The sequence below is a fragment of the Octopus sinensis genome, unplaced genomic scaffold, assembly GCF_006345805.1.
Source record: "Octopus sinensis unplaced genomic scaffold, ASM634580v1 Contig07170, whole genome shotgun sequence".
NCBI lineage: Eukaryota > Metazoa > Mollusca > Cephalopoda > Octopoda > Octopodidae > Octopus > Octopus sinensis.
Window position 1 is genome coordinate 10,001 of NW_021829894.1, and position 26,496 is coordinate 36,496.

A 26,496-nucleotide genomic window follows, 5' to 3' on the forward strand; every position below is an offset into this window, starting at 1 on the left:
AGTTAGAAATCATAGCCATAAGTGAGACCAGACTCCACAATCCGCGGGCCCTAAAGACTATGTTTGGCGGACTGTTCAACATTTATTTCCCCCCCTGTCTACCAAGAATGGGCGGTAGTGGCACCGCGGTACTTTTTCGCAAGAGTCTGGATCTCAAAGTAAAGACAATACTCGTAGACCCGGAGGGTAGACTGGTCGTCCTGGATATCGACGGCAGCAATGGGTGCGCTTTTCGACTCGTATCAGTCTACGCACCGCCCTTAACAGGTCGGGCGGATTTCTTTCAACGTCTAGAAGTATTCTTTGGAACGTCTCGTCCTTTACTCTTAGTGGGGGATTGGAATGCTACCTTGGACACGCATGTAGACTACGTGGGCAGAGATAGGAATAGACGGGGGTGCAATTGCCTCAGAGACCTGCTCATACGCTTTCAACTGTCTGACAGGTTCCGACTAGACCACCCGAATGCGCCAACGTGGAGATGGAGCAACCGCATCGGGTCGTCGAGGTCGTATCTACATAGGATAGTGTGTAGGACAGTAGATAGGGATAGCATAGGATGTCCACAATTCCACATAGTCAGCTACACGGATCACAAACTTGTGACATGTACGCTAGACTTAAGTAAGACACTTAGGCAGGGTCCCGGATACTGGAAACTAAACGCGTCTTTCCCATCGAGACAGGTTTTCAGAGACCGGATTAGCACACTAGTAAAGAGGGCTTTGACGGGAGCCATTATCAACAACAAATGGTGGTTTGCCCTCAAGAGAGCAGTAAAAGCAGGAGCGATTAGGTACAGCAAAGCACTAGCCATAGATAGAAATAGAGTAGAGGGTGAGCTAGTTAAGAAGCTAGAAGAGACAATTAGAAGCGGCATCGCATCAAACGTTTTGGCGGCGAGATTGGCCCTCAACCAACGCTTCAACGCTAAACACGAAGGGTGTGCTGTCAGCGCTAGGATGCGTGCTTTAAGGAACGAAGGTGTTGGAGCCGCGAGAGAGACCCGGGTGGCAGAGGCGCAACAGGGCAACAAAGCCACCATTCGGTCTCTGGTAGATGAACAGGGGCGCGAATTGCTCGAGCCAAGTAAAATGTGTGAGGCCTTTCAATAGCATTTTGCCCGACTGTTCGGAACGAGTGGTGGGCAAGAACGTAGGGTGGACTTCAGTGCCTACCTACACAGCCTACCACGACTCTCGACAAGAGAGGCAGGGCGCTGCGAAGGTGCCATCACGGCTGCGGAAGTGCAGGACGCGATGGCAGAATGCTCGAGGGACAAATCGCCGGGTTTGGATGGTCTACCCTACGAGCTTTACAGTTGTATGCCAGACTTGTTTGGAGACGTCTTGGCAGCAGTGTACTGCAACTGGCAGCAAAACGGGAGCATTCCTGGTTTTGTGAGCCGAGGAGCCGTAACACTGCTGAAGAAAGATCTAAACAAGGGAAATGTGATAGATAACTTTAGGCCCATCAATCTGCTTAATGCAGACTTGAAAATTTTGGCCAAGGTGTTAGCCAAGAGGTTGGCGCTTGTCATCGAGAAACTGGTCGACAAGGCGCAAACGTGCGCCGTGCCGGGACAGACCATCCATGACAACCTCCACCTGATGCGCTACATCATAGACAGGGTAGTTAACGAACCTGGCATGGGTGGGGCGCTGATCAATTTGGATCAATCGAAAGCTTTCGATAGGGAAGACCATCGATACTTGGAGGCGGTCCTCAGAGCGACTGGCTTCGGTCCCGTCTTCCGCGGCTGGATAGCCGCTTTGTACAGAGGCATCCGTTCGGTAATTCGCGTAAATGGACATCTATCAAAACCTTTCGATATTGCACGTTCGGTCCGTCAGGGATGCCCCCTCTCGTCGCTTCTATACGTATTGACTCTCGAGCCATTATTGCGGAAGCTGGCAACTCTGAGGGGCATCCCGCGAGAACTGGGATGCGGGACGAGCGTGTCTGCATACGCGGACGACGTCAACGTCATAGTGTCTAGCCACGAGCACATCGATCAGGTCGGCAAGACACTGAAAAACTACGAAGCGGTGACAGGAGCGAAAATCAACCGGGAAAAATCAGTGGGCTTGCGACTAGGCACCTAGAGAAGCAAGCCCATGCCGTCCACCAGCGCCTCCGTTGTGGGACGCTGGACCGACAGTCCGGTCGAGTTGCTTGGGGTCTGGTTCGGTCCGGACCTCCAAATGGAGAAGAACTGGAACGAGATAACGAGTAGGGTAGTCACTCTCGCCCGGCAATGGGCCGAGAGGAAACTGTCCCTAAAAGATCGGGCGGAGGTGGCGAACACGTACATCGCGTCCGTCATCTACTACCGCCTGACCGTTTTGCCTTGTCCCGACCCTACCATCACCACACTAGAACGCATTCTCTTTCGCTTCTTGTGGAAAGGATGCATCCCGATGTTCAGGCGATCCATTTGCTGTCAACACCCGTTAAAAGGAGGACTGGGCATGCCGTGGTTGATGATGCGTAGACATGCGCTGAGACTGCGACATCTCAGGCTCTACGTAGACGACGGGGAACAGGTGTGGTCGCCGTTTGTGAGGCACGCTTTCCCGCAGCTCGTCTCCATGACTGAACTGCACTCGTGAATCAAAAAGAGGCCGAGGAAGGGCGATTGGCACCGCGAGTGTCGCGTTGCTCTCAATCAACTCTGCCGTCCCGGGTCGACCTTGAGTGACTCCATCACAACCAAAGCATTCTATAGGGGATTAGTGGAGGGGAGGTACGACGACGAGCTCGGGGCGAACCTGGACGTCGACGAGGAATACTTGACCCGCCTGTTCGGGACGACTTTCGAGCCAGGGCCCATGGACAATCTCCAGAGATCCCTGGCCTGGCAGTGCTACCGAGAAGCACTACCCGTTCGGGATAAGCTCTACAGACACGGCTCGGGAAACACGGGGCCGACCTGCCCGAGATGCGGTCAGAGCGACGAAACCGTTCTGCACGCACTCGTGCAGTGTCCAACAATTTCCGACCTGTGGGCTTATGTCGAACAACTGCTGTCACGTGTAGGACGAGTCGGTTTATCAGCTGAGTCCATCAATATTGTCACGCCTCCTTCCTTCAAACGGGAAGGAAGAGCTATTTTCATCATCCTTGTGGCTATGGCGAAAGAAAGTATCTGGTGGACGCGTCTGAAAGGATTGGAGACAAACACTTTCCTCTCTGGTCAATCTCTCATCAACTTCTTCAAGTACCACTTGAAAAGGAAAGTGAGAGTAGAGAGGCAAGTTTTGTCTAGCGAATGTTTTAAAAAAAGATGGGTGAATGTAGCAAGGATGGCACGTATGAATGACGAAGCCACCTTGACCATAATCCTATGAACCCTGAAATTGAAAACAGAGGGTTACCCACTTGCAAACAAATGTGGTAACATATAACAATATTGACCGAGGTTACCGTGGTCTTTTTCGTAGGTTTTTCTTCCCACGGATAAACTTTATCTGCTTCCCCCTTTACACCGTACATCATGACACTGTGATACACGATCCCTATGGATCGTTTTTTCCTCTTCCCCTTTTTTCCTCTTTTTTCTTTTTTCTTTTCTTTTCTTTCATTTCCTTTTTTTCTTTTTTTCCCTTTTACGATCCCTTTTGATCGAAAACCTACACCACTTTTTTTTTCATACCCAAAAGAAAAGCTCAACCTTGTAATTTGTCCCATCTGAGTGCAGCCCTGTATGGCCAATAAAGAAACTTATCTACCTTTATATCTATCTATCTATTTATCTATCTATCAATTTATCTATCTATCTGTCTGTCTGACTCTCTCTCTCTCTCTCTCTCTCTCTCTCTCTCTCTCTATCTATCTATCTATCTATCTATCTATCTATCACACAGCCTACCACGACTCTCGACAAGAGAGGCAGGGCGCTGCGAAGGTGCCATCGCGGCGGCGGAAGTGCTGGACGCGATGGTAGAATGCTCGAGAGACAAATCGCCGGGTTTGGATGGTCTACCCTACGAGCTTTACAGTTGTATGCCAGACTTGTTTGGAGACGTCTTGGCAGCGGTGTACTGCAACTGGCAGCAAAACGGGAGCATTCCTGGTTTTGTGAGCCGAGGAGCCGTAACACTGCTGAAGAAAGATCTAAACATAATCCTATGAACCCAGAAATTGAAAACAGAGGGTTACCCACTTGCAAACAAATGTGGTAACATATAACAATATTGACCGAGGTTACCGTGGTCTTTTTCGTAGGCTTTTCTTCCCACGGATAAACCTTATCTGCTTCCCCCTTTACACCGTACATCATGTGTCTCAATACATTATTGACTTTATTCGTCTCTTGATTTAATCTCCATTGGTTAGCCTTCTTAAAGTCGCACGTAAATTCTGCGCCTTCTGTATTTAAAAGGCGCAAAATCATGTTTATTATTGATTGGTCTTCATTGTTCGAGTAGTCACTGATCTCAATTCTTTCACAATTCTTGGTAGTATATTCTTGCGAACAATTGTCCATACCACTTCCGTTTCTCGTATGCCCAACATCACCCGATATCTTTCTTTTAATTGCTTCCAGCTCCATTTCTGTTAACCATCCAGTCATTCGTATTGCTCTTGCTTGGTCACATAATCTCTGCTCAATAATCTCAAACAGATCTAATGCCTTCCATTTTCTGTGCATTCGTTTTCTGTATCCTCTGACATGCACGCCATTTGCCTCCGCTGTGATGCTTATTATTTTCATAATCATCTTCTTTCAATTCTGTTTCCGTTTCTTGTCGAGTGTCTTCCTGGAACCTAGGGCAGAGAAACGCACTGAATACATTGGTAGGCCATTGAGATAAGCACACCAGATTGCTCATTTACAAAGTCATGTGATAAAGAAAAAGGGGAAGAAAACAGAGAGAAAAAGGAAAACATAAAAATATATAAAAGAAACAAATAAAATAAAGGGAAAAAGGGGAAGAAAATCCACAGCAACACTGCTCTTGCCAATATGGATGGTAAGGCAGCGATCATTCTTAAATAATTTTCAGTTCCTGTTTTGATCATTCCAAATGCTCCTACAATCATTAGTATTGTAACTATTTTGGGATGCCACATCTTTTCGATTTCTTTTAACAAATCTTTATATTTTCTGAGCTAATCAAATGCTTTTGCCGAAATATTATGGTCACAGGGTGTAGCAATATTGTTTTCTTCATTGCTATCTTCACTGTTTGAGAGAAATATTAAGAATGATCTCGTTTGAGATTACAAAGATCTTTGGCTAGTTTAACATTGTTGTGTCCACTATTTTGATTGGTTGGCATCTAAGCGCGATCTGTCTCTCTACTTATTTCGCGCCACTGGCCAAAGCCAACCAATCACGGCCTTTGGTTAAGGTCCCATTTCCTAGGCTCTGTTGAGCCACCTTACTTGTATATAAGGGAGTGTTTTCAGTATACTTGCGTCTTTGGTTTCTAGCCCTTATGAGGACTAAACCTCTGACCACAGAGCTACTCAACATGTTCCAGTCACAGCGGAAGACGATCAGCCACGACGACGCTAATGTACACTCACCACAGAAAGCCTTCTATCTCCGCCGCCGTCGTCACCATCATTGTACCAACATCGTCTCCATCTACGAAGATTCAACTTGTACACGACAAGATAAATACAGATTCAACTCATGCTGTTAGTGTGAAAATCTCACCACGGAAAAACAGTTGCAGTATATATATCTGAAAGAATATCTACATCAAGAGAAAAATAACCAAGCAAAACATGATATGAAGACGCTATAGTAAACCAAGCGACAGACATAATGTCATCGCCAACATCGTCTCTATCTACGAAGATTTAACTTGTACACAAGATAACTACAGATTCAACTCATGCTGTTAGGTGAAAATCTCACCACGGAAAAACAGTTGCAGTATCTGAAAGAATATCTGAAAGAATATCTATATCAAGAGAAAGATAAGCACAACAAGTGATTCAACTAATCTCAGCTCCGAGACACAACATCTTGATATTGAACGCTTACACTTCGTGTACCTCATGAACAGTAAATCAATTTCCATCATTAACTCTATGCTCTGTACCTACTATGTCACACGCTTTCACCCTTATTGTATCTGTCACACACACGAACATACAGACACAAACACGTGCTGCATGCGCAAAAACGTGTTAACGCTTACGAACTCTTAACATTGACACGGTTGTAAAATAAATAATATTTATCTCTCCACAGCAAGACTTGTCGTTGATTCACTTATATTCTGTTGGCACTGCATTGTATTTATGGCTTATAATAATTCGTTAAGAATATGACCACGTGCGATCGTATTCCCTACACAATGCGACCACGTGCGTTATTATTTCTTACACAGTGTATACTCATAATTCTAGTCACAGAGTATGCTTATAATATTTCGGCATTATTATTATTATTATTATTATTTTATTATTATTATTATTATTATTATTATTATTATTATTATTATTATTCATTTTTGTCTATTTCTAGAATGATTCTACCCAGGAAATACAATCAGTGAATACAGAAGTTGAGACAATAGTCTCAAACACAAGTAAGGAAAACAAATAATAATAATAATAATAATAATAATAATAATCATAATAATAATAATAATAATAATAATGATGATGATGATGATGATAATAATATAATAATAAAATAATAATAATAATAATAATAATAATAATAATAATAATAATAATAATAATAATAATAATAATGATGATAATAATAAAAATAATAATAATGATGATGATGATAATAATAATAATAGTAGTAGTAGTAGTAGTAATACAACTTTGAGATGTTTATAAATTTCTATATCTTAGCTATGCTAGTTCCAACATATCGATGCTACTCTCAAAAATTTCATAAATTCCTCTATTTTAGCTATGCTAGGTCCTTCCAAAAAATCTAGATTTCTATACATAAATTCGTGTCCACGCTGGAACTTTGGCGAGCTTACCTACCTGCTTCCTCTTCACCCCCCTCTCTCTCTCTCTACCCTCCCACATCTTCCAATTGATTCTCAGGGAAGTCACACAATAGGATAGCCATTTAACAGCTCTCTCCCAAAATGTGTAAGCCTTTCCATAACTTTTCCATAAGTTTGCTAAAACTTTGAGATGTTTAGAGATGTTTTTTTTACATCTTAACTACAATGTGATTTTCTATTGATAGATTCCTTTATCATAAATACGATGTGATGTGTTATACTATGTTTTTTTTCCTTTTTTTAACTTTAAGATGTTTATAAATTTCTATATCTTAGCTATGCTAGTTCTAACTTGTCGACGCTACTTTAAAAAAAACCCCGCTCCTGCCCCCAATTCACCGCCAGGCATGTCAAGTAGCAGTCCAATCAAACAGCCTGTATTAGTAGACACAACAAACCCGCTTCTCTATTGAACGCCGCAGCATCAGCTGTAGCTAAACCAACAGCCATAAATCTGCCATTATTTGGCTAACGAAATCAGGGGAAACAATATTAAGACATCTCGGCCTTCTAGTAATAGCATATGTGTAGTAATAATTATGAAACTACAGTAGTGAACAAGAAAATAAGATAGGGTAGGAACTATAGTAGTAGTAGTAGTAGTAGTAGTAGTATAGTAGTAGTAGTAGTAGCAGCAGCAGCAGCAGCAGTAGCAGTAGTAGTAGTAGTAGTAGCAGCAGCAGTAGTATAGTAGTAGTAGTAGCAGCAGCAGCAGCAGTAGTAGTAGTAGTAGTAGTAGTAGTAGCAGCAGCAGCAGCAGCAGCAGCAGTAGTAGTAGTAGTAGTAGTAGTAGTAGTAGCAGCAGCAGCAGTAGTAGTAGTAGTAGTAGTAGAAGCAGCAGCAGTAGTAGTAGTAGTAGTAGTAGTAGTAGTAGTAGAAGCAGCAGCAGCAGCAGCAGCAGCAGTAGTAGTAGTATAGTAGTAGTAGTAGTAGTAGTAGTAGTAGTAGTAGTGAAATTGTAATAGTGAACAAGTAATTACCCAGATTGATAATTACCCAAAATGATTAATAAGTGGCGACTAAACCGGCAACCCCACTGGGTTTGCTTGGTTATGAGGATGCATTTTCGACATCCTGCGGGGATTAAAAACAAAACTCGACAAAGGGCAGAGGAACTCAGAAGAGCCCATGGCCATTCTGAAAACTCGGAGACAGAACTCGTTAGCCTTGGTTGGCAGTCTGTCTGGGAGAAGGAAAACTCTGATTTAAAATTGGAGTCGATAGGACTCCTTAGGCACAGTGGTGACAATATGTCAGCGTCCAACGGCTCCATGCCTGGGATGAAGACGAACGAACCGCGAATCGGGACTTAACACCGGAGCAATATCCGGATGATATGGGACCAACTGACGCTCACCTGTTATTTAGTGAGAATCAGGGTCATGGTTTTCAACACAGAAATTCGAAGGAAACAGGCCCAACTTATGGGTAGTAAGAGCTCTGCAGTCTTGGTCGACAATCTTACTAGAGATGATGTCTCGATAAAAATACCGGTTGGTGGCAAACCCTAAAAAACATACATCAATGTTGAGTGAAAATGTCAAATACAAATGTATCAGATAATGGTGTTAATGAGGATGGAACCAAAGGTGAAAACCTTTCGTCCAGATGGTGCCCTTTGGTTGAGCAGTGCAGGCCCGGTCGTCAGCAAGAGATTGCTTATAAACAAAGCCAGAGGGAGAGAAGAATGTGGAATAAGGAGGCAAACCGAACGGTAATTGAATGCTGGATCAGCAGTGAATCCAACAGCAAACTAAATAAACGTGGAACAGGTGGAAAAGAATAATTGATTCCGACAACGAATGAAAGTAAAATGGAATGAGATAGGACACTTCGAAATAAGTGAGCAACGGTTAGCCGACTAGGTAAGAGCAATAAGAGCAAAAGAGTGGCTAACAGACATCGAAATAGAAATGATCCCCGGTTTCGTTCAAGGGTAATGTTGTGATTTCGGCACCTTATACGCCATGGAAATTGAGTAAGTGGTCCCATGAGTCATAGGACTTGAAACAGTAATATTCAGGGATTGATGATGATGATGACAAAATGAATGGTAAAGTTGAATTCGGTGACATATGAACTCAGACCGACGGATAAGTCGCTAGAAATGCCGTTAAGCATTTTGTGTGAAGCTCAAACGATTCTGTCAAAGACATTCCTTATACTTAAGCCAAATCAATTATTTCTTTTCCACCTGTTCCACATTTATTTAGTTTGCTGTTGTCTGAAAGTGTGACAAATCGCAACACCGTATTGTTTGCTTAATTAACTGAAACATAACACTCACTCACCACCCCCGACTACATTCAATATTTAATTAATATCATGGCGGCGAGCTGGCAGAAACATTAGCACGCCGGGCGAAATGCGTAGCCGTATTTCATCTGCCGTTACGTTCTGGGTAGTAAAGAAATAGGTCTTTCGTCTGCCGCTACTACGTTCTGAGTTCAAATTCCGCCGAGGTCGACTTTGCCTTTCATCCTTTCGGGGTCGATTAAATAAGTACCAGTTACACACTGGGGTCGATATAATCGACTTAATCCGTCTGTCTGTCCTTGTTTGTCCTCTCTGTATGTAGCCCCTTGAGAGCAGTAAAGAAATAGGTATTTCATCTGCCGCTACGTTCTGAGTTCAAATTCCGCCGAGGTCAACTTTGCCTTTCATCTTTTCGGGGTCGATTAAGTAAGTACCAGTTACGCACTGGGGTCGATATAATCAACTTAATCCCTTTGTCTCCTTGTTTGTCCTCTTTGTGTTTAGCCACTTGTGGGTAGTAAAGGAATAGCTATTTCGTCTGCCGCTACGTTCTGAGTTCAAATTCCGTCGAGGTCGACTTTGCCTTTTATCCTTTCGGGGTCGAGAAATTAAGTACCAGTTTCGCACTGGGGTCGGTGTATCGACTTAACCCGTTTGTCTATCCTTGTTTGTCCTCTCTATGTTTAGCTCCTTGTGGGTAGTAAAGAAATAAGAAACGTTAGCACGCCGGGCAAAAATAATACTTAGCGGGATTTCATCTGTCTATACGTTCCGTGTTCAAATTCCACCAAGGTCGACTTTGCCTTTCATCCTTTCGGGATCGATAAATTAAGTACCAGTTGCATACTGGGGTCGATCTAACCGACTGGAATCCTCCCCATAAATTTCGGGCATTGTTCCTAGAGTAGAAAAGAATGTTTAATTAATATCAGTTCGGGTGGGGGCAGCCTTGCACTGTTTTGAAGAAAGTGGAAGTCAATTAAAAAGAACCCAGTGTTCCACTGGTACATTTTTTATCGAGCTCAAACGGAAAAACTGACATCGGCAGGAGTGGAACTCGGAACATCAACGGAAAGAAATGCCGGAAAGCATTTTCTGCAATGATCTAACGATTCTGGTAAAGATATTCTTTGTACCAATTAAAACCAAATCAAATATTTCTTTTTCACATGTTCTGCGTTTATTGAATTTTCTGTTGTTGTCTTAGTGTGATAAATCGCCACACCACAGCGTTTATTTAATATGACCAAACATTACGCCCACTCCTCTCCCCCGCTGCATTCTGCATTTAATTAATTTTAATCAGTTTAAATTCAGTGGGTGTCTTAACTGTCTTTTCAAAGCAGAATTAATTAATTTTTCTCATCATTAAGGGTGCATCATTAGAGTTGATTAAAATATCTTGGCGCACGCAATCAAGTACGTGAGCATTCACATTCATGTTAAATCATTCCAATTCTTTCTAATTTTGGCACAAGGCCAGCAATTTGGGGGGAAGTGGGGGGAACTGATGCGTATTTTATCAACCTTGGGAGGATAAAAGGCAAAGTCAACCTCGGCGAAATTTGAACTAGAGACATAAAACCGGAAGAAGTACCCCTAAACATATATAGGCACAGGAGTGGCTGTGTGGTAAGTACCTTGCTTATCAACCACATGATTCCGGGTTCAGTCCCACTGCGTGGCACCTTGGGCAAGTGTCTTCTACTATAGCCTCGGGCCGACCAAAGCCTTGTGAGTGGATTTGGTAGGCGGAAACTGAGAGGTCCGTCGTATATATGTGTATATATATATATATATATATATATATATAATATATATATAATATATATATATATGTGTGTGTGTGTGTGTATATATATATGTGGTGTGTGTGTGTGTGGTGTGTGTGTGTGTGTGTTTGTGTGTCAGAGTTTGTCCCCCCAGCATTGCTTGACAACCGATGCTGGTGTGTTTACGTCTCTGTAACTTAGCGGTTCTGCATAAGGGACCGATAAAATAAGTACTAGGCTTACAAAGAATAAGTCCTGGGGTCGATTTGCTCGACTGAAGGTGGTGCTCCAGAATGGCCGCAGTCAAATGACTGAAACAAGTAAAAGGGTAAAAGAGTGTCCTCGGTGCCTTTTCTTTCCTATTAATTGCTCATGCAGAAGGCGCTTGTGAGTATTTTTTTAAACCTTGAAGATGCATATCCTAAAGTTGCAAGCTACCAGTTTATACTGCGACCTTCAGTAACGGCACTTGACGTTCCGATTTCAAACGCCCCGGGGCCAGTTTTCCCACTCAACCTTCCGTTGTCACAAGAATAATGTTTCAGTAAATAAGTAGAATTATTGATTGGACCGTTGTCCCTATAAGGAAGTATTGCCTTGCGGTATTTCTTGCAGTTCTTTCCGTTCAAACTCTGCCTCGGTCAACTTTGCCTTTCATCTTTTCAGGGACGCCAAAAGTATCGGCTGGTATCAACTAAATCCCCACCCCCACAAAACTGCTAACCCTGTATCTATAGTAGCAAGGATCGTCATTACTACTACTACTACTACTACTACTACTACTACTACTACTACTACTACCACTACCACTACCACTACTACTATTGCTGCTGCTGTTGTTGTTGCTAAGCAACAAGACGGGTAAGGGTGATTAGGTGATCGTCTAGGGTTTCGGGTCGGGAGACCCCAGACATTGGAAAAATAAACTTTGGTCGTCTTGTTGCAGTCGAGGGCTCTTCGTTGACACCTGACACCACTGGGAGGTGGCCCTCGAAGTCGCTGGAAATGGAGATCTCCAGGTCCAAATTCTTGAACGGCTGCTGCTGCTGCTATCAGGATGCATGGCCTAATGGTTAGGGTGTTACACTCACGATCGCGGGATCGTGGTTTCAGTCCCTGGAGTGGTGCATTGCGTTCTTGAGCAATACCCTTCATCTCAGTTTTTTCTGCGATCATTTCGAGACCTGACTAAAAGTAGAGAATTTTAGTATTTATCAAGTATTGAGATAAACGTCTACACATTCCTAAAAATCTTTGATACCTTTTGTTGTGTCCATTGTGAAACAGAATGATGCTAGTGGTGGTGGTGGTGGGTTGGTGGTGGTGGTGGTGGTGGTGGAGAAACAAGCGTAAAGACACATACACACATCTATCTATATATCTGGGTGAATGTAGCAAAGATGGCACGTATGAATGACGAAGCCACCTTGACCATAATCCTAAGAACCCAGAAAAATTTAAAACAGAGAGTTACTTACTTCCAAATAAATGTGTTAACATGTGACATTATTGATCGAGGTTACCGTGGTCTTTTGCGTAAGCTTTTCTTTCCACGGATAAACATTATCTGTTTCCCCCTTTACACTTTACATCATGACATTTCTGTGATACACGATCCCTATTGATCATTTTTTTTACGATCCCTTTTGATCGAAAACCTACCCTCGCCCCTTTATTTCTCCCCAAAAAGACAAGCTCTACTTTGTAATTTGTCCCCTCTGTGTTCAGCCCCATGTGGCTAATAAAGAAACATATCTATCTGTTTATCTATCTATCTAGATATGATGGTTGGACTGGTAAGGATGTTCTGATCCTATGACCGTTCACATAGGATCAGATGTTGGACTCTCCCGTCGAGGATGACCTCTCAGTGTTCAGCTTTTACCTAACGACCTGCACAAATAATTTGTTTCTAGTGATCAAATGTACGTGCTGTACATCAGCTCTACCTGTCTATCTATCTATCTATCTATCTATCTATCTATCTATCTATCTATCTATCTATCTATCTATCTATCTATCTATCTATCTATCTATCTATCTATCTATCTATCTATCTATCTATCTATCTATCTATCTATCTATCTATATATATATATATATATTATATATATATGTGTGTGTGTTATATATATATAATATATATATATATATATATATATATAGAGAGAGAGAGAGAGAGAGAAGGAGTGAGAGAGTGATAGATAGATAGATAGATAGATGGATAAATAGATAGATAGATAGATAGATAGATAGATAGATAGATAGATAGATAGATAGATAGATAGATAGATAGATAGATAGATAGATAGATATACATATGCACATGAAGGGTTTCCACACAGTTTCCGTATACCAATTCACTGACAAGGCATTAGGTCAATTGCTGGCATTGGGTTATAGCAGTGCTTTTCAAACTTTTTGCTGGAGCGGAACCCCAAGGAAACATTCCACTGGCTCGAGGAACCCCTGTGCAATAATTTAATAGTCTTATGCACACGTATCTGCACAGGAGAATTAAAAATTACTGCCGATCTTAGCAGTTTTGTAACTTCTTGCGGAACCCCTAGACTGTACTGGCAGAACCCTGGTTGAAAACCACTGGGTTATAGTATAAGACAAGTGCTCAACGTGCCGTGCAGCAGATCAGAACTCAAAACCATGTGCTTTGGATGCAAACCATCCAATCGAACAGTCATGATCTTAATCATAGTCATGCTTGAGAATAATTTTTATAAAATGAAAAACATTTCATTCAATAATCTTTTCAGAAATCCAGTTCTCTTAAGCTTTTCAATTTGGGATACGCTTTAGCGCCACGATTTCCTTTGACTGTATCCCAGTAAGACATAAAAGTGGGCGTTCTAATGAGTTTATATTGAGAGTTAGCCTACTGGAAATACATTTCTTTATTGCCCACAGGGGTCTAAACATAGAGGGGACAAACAAAGAGATTAAGTCGATTACATCGACCCAGTGCGTAACTGGTACTTTATTTATCGACCCCGAAATGCTGAAAGGCAAATTCAACCTCGGCGGAATTTGAACTCAGAACGTAGCGGCAGACGAAATACCTATTTCCTATTTCTTTACTACCGCAAGGGACTAAACACAGGCAAACAAGGAGAGACAAACGGAATAAGTCGATTACATCGACTTCAGTGTGTAACTGGTACTTAATTTATCGACTCCGAAAGGATGAAAGGCAAAGTCGAGCTCGGCAGAATTTGAACTCAGAACGAAATACCTATTTCTTTACTAACCACAAGGGGCTAAACACAGAGAGGACAAACAAGGACAGACAAACGGATTAAGTCGATTATATCGACTCCAGTGCGTAACTGGTACTTATTTAATCGACCCCGAAAGGATGAAAGGCAAAGTCGACCTCGGCGGAATTTGAACACAGAACGTAACGGCAGACGAAATACCTATTTCTTTACTGCTCACAAGGGGCTACACACAGAGAGGACAAATAAGGACAGACAAACGGATTAAGTTGATTATATCACCCCAGTGCGTAACTGGTACTTATTTTATCGACCCCGAAAGGATGAAAGGCAAAGTCGACCTCGGCGGAATTTGAACACAGAACGTAACGGCAGATGAAATACCTATTTCTTTACTGCTCACAAGGGGCTACACACAGAGAGGACAAATAAGGACAGACAAACGGATTAAGTCGATTATATCAACCCCAGTGCGTAACTGGTACTTATTTTATCGACATCGAAAGGATGAAAGGCAAAGTCGAGTCGGCGGAATTTGAACTCAGAACGTAGCGGCATTTCGCCCTGCGCGCTAACGTTTCTGCCAGCTCAAAAACCACGCAGTTACCGGCTTCTGTATCAAGCGAAATCGACCTCTCTAAATAGTACTTATGGGTTGAAAGCCTCGGAGTAATATTCATTACTGTAAATCGAACAAACAAACAAACAAACTCCTAAATTTCACATGTTTTGACAGACATTCTCTAGAACAATACTCTGTGCAAATCCCAAAATATGGCACCCTAGTCATGACACAACTCAGACTTCTAACTTGTTGTCTATTGAGGTCTCTAGGTGAAATTTGGAGTCAACTTGTACAAATACCAAGCAAAAGTCAAATATAATAATCGAAAAATAAGGGGTGTTACCTTTGTTCACGGGTAGAGTTTGAACTCAGAACGTAAAGATGGACGAAAAGCCGCTAAACATTTTGGCTGACGTGCTAACGATCCTGCCACCTAATCCCCTGAATAATAATAATAATAATAATAATAATAATAATAATAATAATAATAATAATAATAATAATAATAATAATAATAATAATAATCCTTTCTACTCTCGGCACAAGTTCTGAAATTGTGAGGGAGGGGGCTAGTCGATAACATCAACTCCAGTATTTCACTGATACTTATTTTATCGACTCCGAAGGGTCAAAGGCAAATTGGATCTCGGCGGAATTTGAACTCAGAACGTAAAGATGGACGAAAAGCCGCTAAACATTTTGGCTGACGTGCTAACGATTCTGCCATCTCACCCCCTGTATAATAATAATAATAATAATAATAATAATAATAATAATAATAATAATAATAATAATAATAATAATAATAATAATAATATTAATAATGATAATAATAATGATAATAATAAGTCCTCTAATGCAGTACCAGGCAGTGGCTCTCATGGCTTCTGATCTTAACTGATTGGAAGTGTTATCATGTACATTGTTTTGTCTTGGTATAAAAGATGGGCTACAGCAAATATTCTGCCCATACCACAGATTTGCTGGTCAGTTATTTGACCATAACTAGTTAAGCATGTCCCTTAGCGGCTGGCGATATGTGCATCGCTGATCACGAGTAGAAGTAGTGGGGAGCATCATAGCCATGTGTTGAGAGGGATTATTTGGGGTTTGGATAATTCACCTCTGGAAACATGGGTGTTTCGCTCAACATCCTTAAACAACCCTTATTCAGGAACCTTTTGAGCGGGATGGGTTATTCGACCAGAAGAAAATTCTAACTGGGCCCCACCTGCAAGGTCAAGTGCTGTTTATCTTGATATGAGATCACCATGTTGTGCACATATGGTTGTGATGCATGTGTCTAGTGTACCCTTATCAGACGGGTTGTCATGATGGGTATACTGGGCTTCGTATATTTATCCCAGTGTCACTTTGATGGCATGCACTGCTCTCTCACTCAATAATAATAATAATAATAATAATAATAATAATAATAATATGATAATAATAATAATAACAATAATAATAATAATAATAATAATAATAATAAAATGATGATGCTAAGATTCTCTCTGGTCGAACACAACTTCTCTATTCACAAACAATACAGAACAGCCCTTCCTTAATTTTTCTTAAGCCTAATAGTAGTAAACATCTGAATTTTTTTTGACCGATAGGACCCCACCTAAAAAAAAAAAATATCACTGATGGTGATGATGATAATAATGATAATAATAGTGCTGATAATCTATCTATCTATCTACACACACACACACACTCAAAGAGTTCAACCAACACAAACCTCACCTCGGCTCTATTGTTAACCAAATATGAAAGTATTATTTGACAGGCAAGAACTCTGGCGTTGAAGACAGTCAGCCAACCAACCACCAAGCCAGCCAACGATACAGACAGACACTACTGTGATGGTGATAATGATAAAAAAAACAAAAATAACAATAATAAGATACTGCTGTGACTACACATAAAACAATATCATTGATGATGATGGTGGTGATGGTGATGGTGATGATAATAATGATGATGGTAATGGTGGTGATAATGATGATAGTGATAATAATGGTGATGATAATAACAATAATAAGCCGACTACGGCTGCTATAATGGTACGATTATAATTGTAACGGCAATGATGGCCGTCTCCCCACGAGCCAATCAAAGCTATAAAATGATAACATTATCGTAGCACCAAAATGTTTTTGGAAACTAAAAGGAAAACTAAATCAGTATACCAAATCGCTTGTCCTATGGTTAATCTGGAAGCGCGTCCCCCAGGGAAGAGCCAGCCTGGGATCGAAAAGTCATCAACTGGCACAAACTCTTCTCCGAATACGGACATGGATGGTCACTTGAACGGGAAATCCCCCAACTCGAGCCCTCCAAGTTCACCACCACAACCACCACAGAAAGAAAATGTAAGCGGAACAAATGGACCCGAGAAGAGTATAAAGAAGTAATATACGCTTATTACTATGCATTAGGTAGGCCATCTCAAGAGAGACACACCGCAAACTCTCACAGTATATGGAGAACACGGAATCAAGACAGTAGGCCCTATTTGGACGAGAACAAATTAGCAAATGTGAGGAGGGATATCCTTAGAAATAACAGACTCACAGACAGTGAAATAAGCGCGATCAAGCACGCAACGGAAAATGACATAAATATAAGACACAAAGGAAATGAAGAATCAGGTGAACAGTATAGCCCGCCACGAGGCTTAATTGAAAGACTGCCATCAGACCAAAGTAGGCAAAGGCCTGAAGATACAAGAAATTCTATTGTACCTGTTAAAGATAGCCAGGAAAACGAAAAAACAACAGTAACTGAAGATCTCGCATTTGCTGAAGAACACAGAGTTGTAAGACATACAAGTATGAATGATAGAGAACCACTTCATAAACTCTCAAATACAAACCAAAATAAAAAAACAATCCAAATTGGCAACTATGTAACAAATGAAATAATACGAGAATTAAAACCTGATTTTACTGAGTTAAATGAAATTATTTACGCTTCTGCTAGGGCAATTGAAACCAGCTGTATGCCCCCGAAAAAACAAAGAAAACAAAACCTGGGAAGAAATCAAACCTGGAGAAGTAAAATTGAAAAAGAGATTGAATTTATGAGAGGGGAAATATCAATATTAAATTAACTAATATGTGGAAATGATGTAAGATCCAGAACAAGAAGAAAGATGAAGAGAAAATTTGGATCCTCACCAAGAGAAGAACTGATATCAATAAAAGAAACGCTGAAACAAAAAGTCCAAGCAAAAGCCCAATAATACGAAGATTTGAGAAGAGAAACAAGTTTTACAAGCAAATAAGCTGTTCACATCTAATGCCAAAAAATTCTACAGAGAAATAGGGAAGGAGAAAGTAACCGTTAAAGACCCCCCTCCCATGGAAGAAGTTCAAAACTTTTGGAAAAGGATTTGGAGTGACAAAAGAATAACTCCCAAAGAATAACGAAACCAACCTTCCAAAAAACTATCGGCCTATAACCTGTCTATCCACCACGTATAAAATCCTAACATCTATCCTGGCGGAGAAAACATATGCATTCATGGAGAAGAACGATATTTTCCCCATTGAACAAAAAGGGTGCCGCCGAGGCTCTTACGGATGCAAAGATCAACTGCTAATCAATCGTATGATCCTTGAGAACTGTCACAACAAGCGTAGAAATCTCAGCACCGCATGGATTGACTATAAAAAGGCCTTCGACAGTATACCGCATCCATGGATCTTGAGATCGCAGGACATCTTCAAAATTTCCCCTGTGATTTCAAACTTCCTGAAGCACAATATGTCGTTGTGGAATACGAATCTCCAATTATACCACTCTAATGGAGTACTTGCCTCAGAAAATATAAACATCAACTGTGGAATTTTTCAAGGTGACTCACTTTCACCTTTAATATTCTGCATAGCCCTAATACCCATTACAAGTGAATTAAACAGAACAGGGTATGGGTATAAAATTGCCAATAAAAAAATAAGCCATCTATTTTATATGGATGACTTAAAACTTTATGGTAAAGACAATAATGAACTTGAAGGCCTATTGCGCACGTGAAAGCATTCAGCGATGACATCGGGATGGAGTTTGGACTTGAGAAGTGTGCCAAGGCCACTTTCCAGAAAGGGAAAGTGAAGACCACAAATTCAGTCGTGTTAGATGTTGACACAGTCATAAGAGAGCTTGAGCAAGAACAAACATACAAATATTTAGGGATAAATGAAGGCTCTGGTATTCAGCATGCAAGCATGAAAGAGAAAATCAGGAAGGAATGTTATAGGAGAGTTCGTGCAGTCCTGAAATCTGAACTAAATGCACGTAACAAGGTGTTAGCTATAAATTCCTTAGCAGTTCCAGTTGTTACTTATAGCTACAATGTGTTGAACTGGAATATGAGTGAAGTAAAGAATATAGATAGGAAAATACGCAAGCTGCTGAGTTGTAATAGGATGCACCACCCAAAGGCAGACGTAGATCGCCTTTACCTCCCCAGAGCCCAAGGAGGTCGAGGCCTGATCCAATTTGAACTAGCTTACAAAACAACCACAATTGGACTGGCCAAATATCTCGAAATATCGAATGACTGGATGCTAAAGCTCGTGGAAAATCACGAGAGACGAAAGAAGCTTCATTCTATCATAAAGGAAAGCAAAAAATTTGCTATTGATCTCGTGCAGGATTCCCAAACTGAACAACCCGAGGGAAGTACGGCAACTATTGTTGCAAAGAAGGTAAAAATGATGGCAATGAAAAAAGCGCACGAGCAATTGGCTGATAGGTGGGAGGAGAAACCTCTGCACGGCAAATATGTGACCCACAGCAAACAAGCTGATGTTGACCAGAAGCAAACCCATCAGTGGCTACGGAGCTCAGGGCTAAAAGCAGAGAGTGAAGGTTTCATCCTGGCTGCTCAAGATCAAAGCCTATTAACCCGGAACTACCAGGCCAATGTGATGAAAAATGGAGCAGATCCAAAATGCCGATTCTGCAACGACATGATTGAAACAGTGGACCACCTAATCTCTGGATGTAAAGTCTTAGCACCAGTGGAGTATAAATTAAGACATGACAGAGTTGGCCAATATCTCCACTGGCTAATAAGTCGGCATTACAATATCAAAACTGCCGACAAGTGGTATAATCACCACCCTGAGGCTGTAACTGAAGGAGAAAATGTAACCATTCTGTGGGACTTTCCAGTACATACAGACCGAACCATCAAGGCCAATAAACCAGATATTGTTGTGAAAGACCAAAACAATAAAGTTTGCTTATTGATCGACATGAGCATCCCCTGTGATCATAATATCTCAGCGAAAGAGTTTGACAAGCTCAGAAAATATAAAGACCTACTCATTGAAATTGAGAAAATGTGGCATCTCAAGGCGGTTACAATACCAGTGATCGTAGGAGCACTAGGAATGATCAAGAAGGGAACCGAAAATTATATGAGAATGATCCCTGGCTTACCATCCCTGCAAGAAGTGCAAAAGAATGTCTTAACTGGTACATCACACGTATTGAGAAGAGCATTGTCGATGTGAGAACTGTTGCTGCTCATGTATTTTAATTTAACTTTAAAAAAAAAAAAAAAAAAAGAACGAACTACTGAGTTTGGTTAATGGCCTACCAATGTATACTATGAGTTTCTTTGCCCTAGGAGTCGGGAAGACACTCGGCAAGAAATGGAAGCAAATTTGAAAGAAGAAAAAAAAAAATAATAATAATAATAATAATATAATAATAATAATAATAATAATAATAATAATAATAATAATAATAATAATAAGAAGAAGAAGAAGAAGAAGAAGAAGAAGAAGAACAACAACAACAACAACAACAACAACAACAACTGAAGAGGTCACCCAGGCACTGCAAAACTAAGCAACTGGAAGGCACCTGGGCATGACAAGATCCCCAAATTCTGGTTGAAATATCTAACAGGAATGCACGAAAAGCTGGCTGAAAATTTTAACAACATACTGGCAGAGCCAGAGACAATGCCTGAATGGCTCACGAAGGGGAAAACCATCTTAATTCCCAAATAGAATGAGACAGCAAAACCAGAAAACTACAGACCTATAACCTGTCTCCCTACAATGTGCAAAGCATTTACTGCAGTAATATCACAAAGATTGAACAAGCACCTGGACGAAAACAACCTGTTCCCAGAAGAGCAGAAAGGATGCCGCAAAGGCTCATATGGCTGTAAAGATCAACTAATGATCAATAAAGCCATAACTGAAGACAGCCACAGAAAGAAGAAAGGCCTCAGTATGGCCTGGATCGACTACAAAAAGGCGTTTGATAGCATCCCCCACACAGGGATTCTCGAAACACTAGCCATGAACAAAGCTGCACCAACAATTATAAAGTACATAGGACACTCTATGAATAAATGGCAAACAGTGCTACAGCGCCAAACAAAAGAGGACTTGTGAAAACCAAAGCCATCCCCATTAGAAGAGGAATATTCCAGGGAGATACGCTCTCTCCACTCCTTTTCTGCTTGCCACTGTCACCTCTATCTGATATGCTAAACAGAACTGGATGCGGATATAAATGTTACGGCAAAAAGATCAGCCACCTTTTATGTATGGATGACCTAAAACTATACGCTACAAATGACAAACAGCTGGAAACACTACTAAAGACAGTTCATGGATTTACCAAAGAAATAGATATGAAATTTGGATTAGAAAAATGCGCCAAAGTAACCCTGAAAAGAGGAAAACTAATTATGAGTAGCAACACCACACTAGATAAAACCAATGAAATAAAAGAATTAGACCAAAGCCAAACTTACAAATACTTAGGAATCCATGAACTAGATAAGACACAACACACACAAATGAAAGAGAAAATAAAAAAAAGAATATTATAGACGAGTTAGATCAATACTGAAAACAGAGCTCAATGCTAAAAACAAGATAATAGGTATCAACACTTTAGCTGTCCCAGTTATAAGTTACAGCTACAATATCCTTAACTGGACACTAAATGAACTGACCAAAATAGATAGGAAAACAAGAAAAATAATGACAGGATCTAGGATGCATCACCCAAAATCTGACATAGAAAGGCTATATATACAACGTATAGATGGTGGTAGAGGCCTTATACAGCTGGAAAACTACTATAAAATAAACACCATAGGACTGCAAAAATATCTACTTCAGAAGGAAGGAAAACTGATACAAATAGCGGCAAAACACGAGCAAAACAAAAAACTGTTCTCAGTATTTAAGGAAGCTGACAAATACAAACAAGAAATCATACCACCGAATAAATATGAAGAAGAAGAAGAGAAGAAGAAGAAGAAGAAGAGAAGAAGAAGAAGAAGAAGAAGAAGAAGAAGAAGAAGAAGAAGAAGAAGAAGAAGAAGAAGAAGAAGAAGAAGATGTATAAACAACAAAAGCTATAAAACAAATGAAATCCAAACTAAAAATAGAACAGCAAGGAACCATGATAAAACGATGGCAAGAAAAGCCCCTTCATGGCAAATACCGGACTAAACTAAATGCAAAAGAAATAGATAAAGAAAATCCCAACAATGGTTGAGAAGCTCAGGACTCAAAGCAGAGACAGAAGGATTTTTAATTGAAGCACAAGACCAAAGCCTCCCCACCAGAAATTACCAAAAACATATAATGAAAAGAAATATAACAAGTAACTGCAGAATATGTGGAGATGGACAAGAAACAATAAATCATATTATCTCTGGCTGCCCAGTCCTGGCTAAGAGGGAATATATTCAGAGTTGGGACCTATATACACTGGAAGCTATGCCAACATTATGGAATAACAACAGAAAAAAGATGGTATAGGCACACAACATAAAAGTTCACAGAAAACGAGAAAGCAACCATACTCTGGGATATGCCAATACAGACAGATAGAGAAATTAAGGCCAACAGACCAGATATAGTTGTCAGAGATCATGAAGAAAAAAAATGTTTTCTAATTAATGCATCAATACCAGCGGATGACAACGTGTCTCTAAAAGAAATGGAGAAACTCTCAAAATACAAAGACCTGGAAATAGAGGTAACTAGAATGTGGAATCTGAAAACAGAAACAATTCCTATCATAGTAGGTGCATTAGGCATGATAAAAAAATATTCAGACAAATACATAACAAAAACACCTGGACTTACAAACACATATAACATACAGAAAATTGCACTACTAGGCACTGCACACATACTACGCAGAACACTTTCCATACAATAACCATCAGAGCATCACAACAAATCACAGCACATACCCAAGGCACACAGAGCTGCGCTCGGTAGTGAAGTGAAAGCACGATATAAAAAATATATTACTGAATAATACTAATAATAATAATAATAATAATAATAATAATAATAATAATAATAATAATAATAATAATAATCCTTTCTACTAAAGGCACAAGGCCTGAAATTGTGAGATTGCATTGACCCCAATGTTACACTGGTACTTGATTTATCGACCCCGAAAGAATGAAATGCAAATTCGGCCTCGGCATAATCTGAAATCATAACGTAAAACCGAAAGAAATGCCGCTAAGCATTTTGTCCGACACACTAAAAATTTTGTTCTCGTTTCAGGTGAGATTCATGGGCGAAAGCATCACCACCGTCAGAAAAGAGTTATTGGTGGCGGCAGAATATTTCCTGGCGACTTTCCTTGGTTGGTGTCCTTATATTTCGAAGGGAATCATCCTTTCCAAGTAAAATCCGGTTTCAAACATCTTTGCGGTGGCACTTTAATCCATCCACAGTGGGTCTTATCTGCTGCACACTGTTTTAAGTAAGTTTCAATACATATATATTTATATATATATACATTTTAACTGAGAAATCCGAAATAAAATTTTATTTTGTACAAGTGACGCACCCTGATGGTAAGCTATCATAAGGAAGGCAATCCCTTCTAGATCACGTTTAGTGGAGAATATTACTCGTTTGAATTTTAAATCAAGGAGTAATGAAGAGGCACAGACCATACACATTTAATATTTCTCTTTCCTACATATTAAAAAGGTCTTAAAATTTCTAGCCATAGGCATCTATGTGTAGTACCATTTCATCCTTATTTGAAATCGTCCGCATGGCATAACCCTAAGCAAATAAATCACTTTTATGTGTATCTTTATATTTTATCTTTTACTTGTTTTAGGCATTAGACTACGGCCATGCTGGGGTATCGCTTTGAAGAACTTTTAATCAAATGAATCGATTTCAGTACTTAATATTTAAAGCCTGGTAGTTATTCTATCAGTCTCTTTGGCCGAGTCGCTAAGTTATACACCAACACCGGTTGACGTAAATGCACCAACACCAGTTGTTAAGCGATGGTGGGGAACAAACACAGACTCGCAAGCACACGAGCTCGCGCGCGCACACATACATACATATACGACGGGCTTCTTTCAGTTTCCGTCTACAAAATTCACTTACAAGCATTTGGTCGGCCCGATGATATAGTAAAAAACACTGCGCTAAGGTTCCACGCAGTGAGACTGAACCCAGAACCATGTGACTGGGAAGTAAGCGTCTTAACCACACAGCCACCGGATATCAGAGTCATCTTCTCTGGGTTTTTGTCTTTTATTCTTTTACTTGTTTCACTCATTTGACTGCGGCCATGCTGGAGCACAGCCTTTAGTCGAACAAATCAACTCCAGGACTTATTCTTTGTAAGCCTAGTATTTATTCTATCGGTCTCTTTTACCGAACCGCTAAGTTACTGGGACGTAAACACACCGACATCGGATATCAAGTGATGGTAGAGTGACAAGCACACACACACATAAACACACACACACACACACACACACACACACACACACACACACACACATATATATATATATATATACCACGGGCTTCTTTTCAGTTTCCGTCCACCAAATCTACTCACAAGGCTTCGGTCGACCCGAGGCTATAGTAGAAGACACTTGCCCAAAGTGCCGATTGAACTCGGAACCATGTGGTTAAAAGCAAGCTTTTTACCAAACAGCCACACCGTGTTTATAAATTGCAATACCTCTCCTTCTTGTGCTCTCTTTCACTCTTTCTATCTGCATGTGTATATTTCTGCGCGCGAATGCATGTATGTGGGTTATGAGCGGGTGTGTGTTTGCCTCGAATGCCAAGAGGTTCTCTTGCCAAAACAAGGCTGAATGTCTAGTGAGCTGTGCTAAATCATCTGCATCCAAACAACTCCATTAAACTTTTCATTCCGATTACGATGTACCTACTTTCACAAGTGCCACATCAATTGACATATAAAAAATGGTTGTCACGCAATTTTATACTATGGTTACCAGAGATTGGGATAATGGTGACAGAAAACTGGAAGTAAAAAAGAATTTTTTAGTTCCAGCTTAGTTCCAAGGAAATTAAGTATGCCTAATTATATACAACCTTAAGACCAATATTACTGACTAATTTACGATAAAAGAAGCAAAGTTTTCTTGTCAAATCAGTGTTGTCTTTGTTGGTGTCTGGTACTGAAGAGAAATAACGAGTTCGAAATTCATTCACCAATGCAATAGAAATTGCTCTAAACTGACTATGCTGTTTTATTGCGCTTGGATCTAAAGAAAGACTTTTCTTCACGACAAAATGTAGTCAAAGGTCTTTTCCGGTTAAAATATCTTTCATACTTGAACAAGATTTAAGCGCGTAAAATTCTATGTTTATCTCGTGGTTTTAGATTAACTTTATTGTTGTTTCATTTCTGGTAGCGCGATCGCGTTCAACCATCTTAATGATACCAATTATTGGACAGTTGTAGCTGGTGAATACGACTTGAGGAAAAATGAAAGCTATGAACAGTTTAGAGCCGTCGAAAAAATCATCAGACATGAAAACTCTACAAGTAAGTTTTCTTTTTCTGTTTTCTATTTAATTCCTTTAAATTTTGGCACAAGGCCAGCAAATTTTAAGGAAAGAAGCAAGTCGATTACATCCACCCATGTACTTCACTGGTACCTTATTTTATAGTCTCCAAAATTACGAAAAGCGAGGTCAACCTAGGTGGTGGCACTTGAAATCAAAATTTATGCCGCTAAGCATTTCGTCCGGCGTATCAACGATTTTGACAGCATGCCGCTTTTCTTTTAGTATCAACATTTTCGCAATATCCGTTCACAGAGAAAACCGATTAATTTTCTGAGTCAGTTAAGGGGAAATAAGTGCCTATAACACTTTACAGAGCATCCAACAGTGGTGGGAAAAGAAGTGGAAGGGATTTTTAAACAGGTGGCTTAGCTTGAATGCTTACAAAAGTGGTTGGTCAGCTAAGGGCTACCAAAGTAAGAGGTGGGGTATCGAACCGGGTGGTTGTGGATTAAGTCTACCACCCACGAAGGCCATGGCGTCTCCTCAATGCACCGCCTCTGGAGTGATATTTTTAAAAATCCATTCCGAAATGGTGAATGGCAATGTTGACTACAAGGCAAAATTGATCTCGAGTAAAAGTTGATCTCGAAACAATGTTGATCTCGAGACAAAGTTGATCTCAGACAAAGTTGATTTCAAGACAAAGTTGATCTCGAGAAAAAGTTGATCTCGGGACAAAGTTGATTTTGAGACAAAGTTGATCTCGAGACAAAGTTGATCTCAGACAAAGTTGATCTCAGACAAAGTTGATTTCGAGAAAAAGTTGATCTCGAGACAAAGTTGATCTCGAGACAA

The 26,496-nt window shown here is 40.4% G+C and overlaps 1 long non-coding RNA gene across 1 annotated transcript; it reads left to right on the plus strand.

The window, feature by feature from the left end:
- The first annotated feature begins 6,540 nt into the window (after positions 1–6,540).
- On the plus strand, positions 6,541–25,671 carry LOC118761076. Its single transcript, XR_004997139.1, has 3 exons — positions 6,541–6,551; positions 23,401–23,602; positions 25,545–25,671. It is a non-coding gene; the product is annotated as an uncharacterized LOC118761076 (long non-coding RNA).
- Positions 25,672–26,496: the final 825 nt, after the last annotated feature.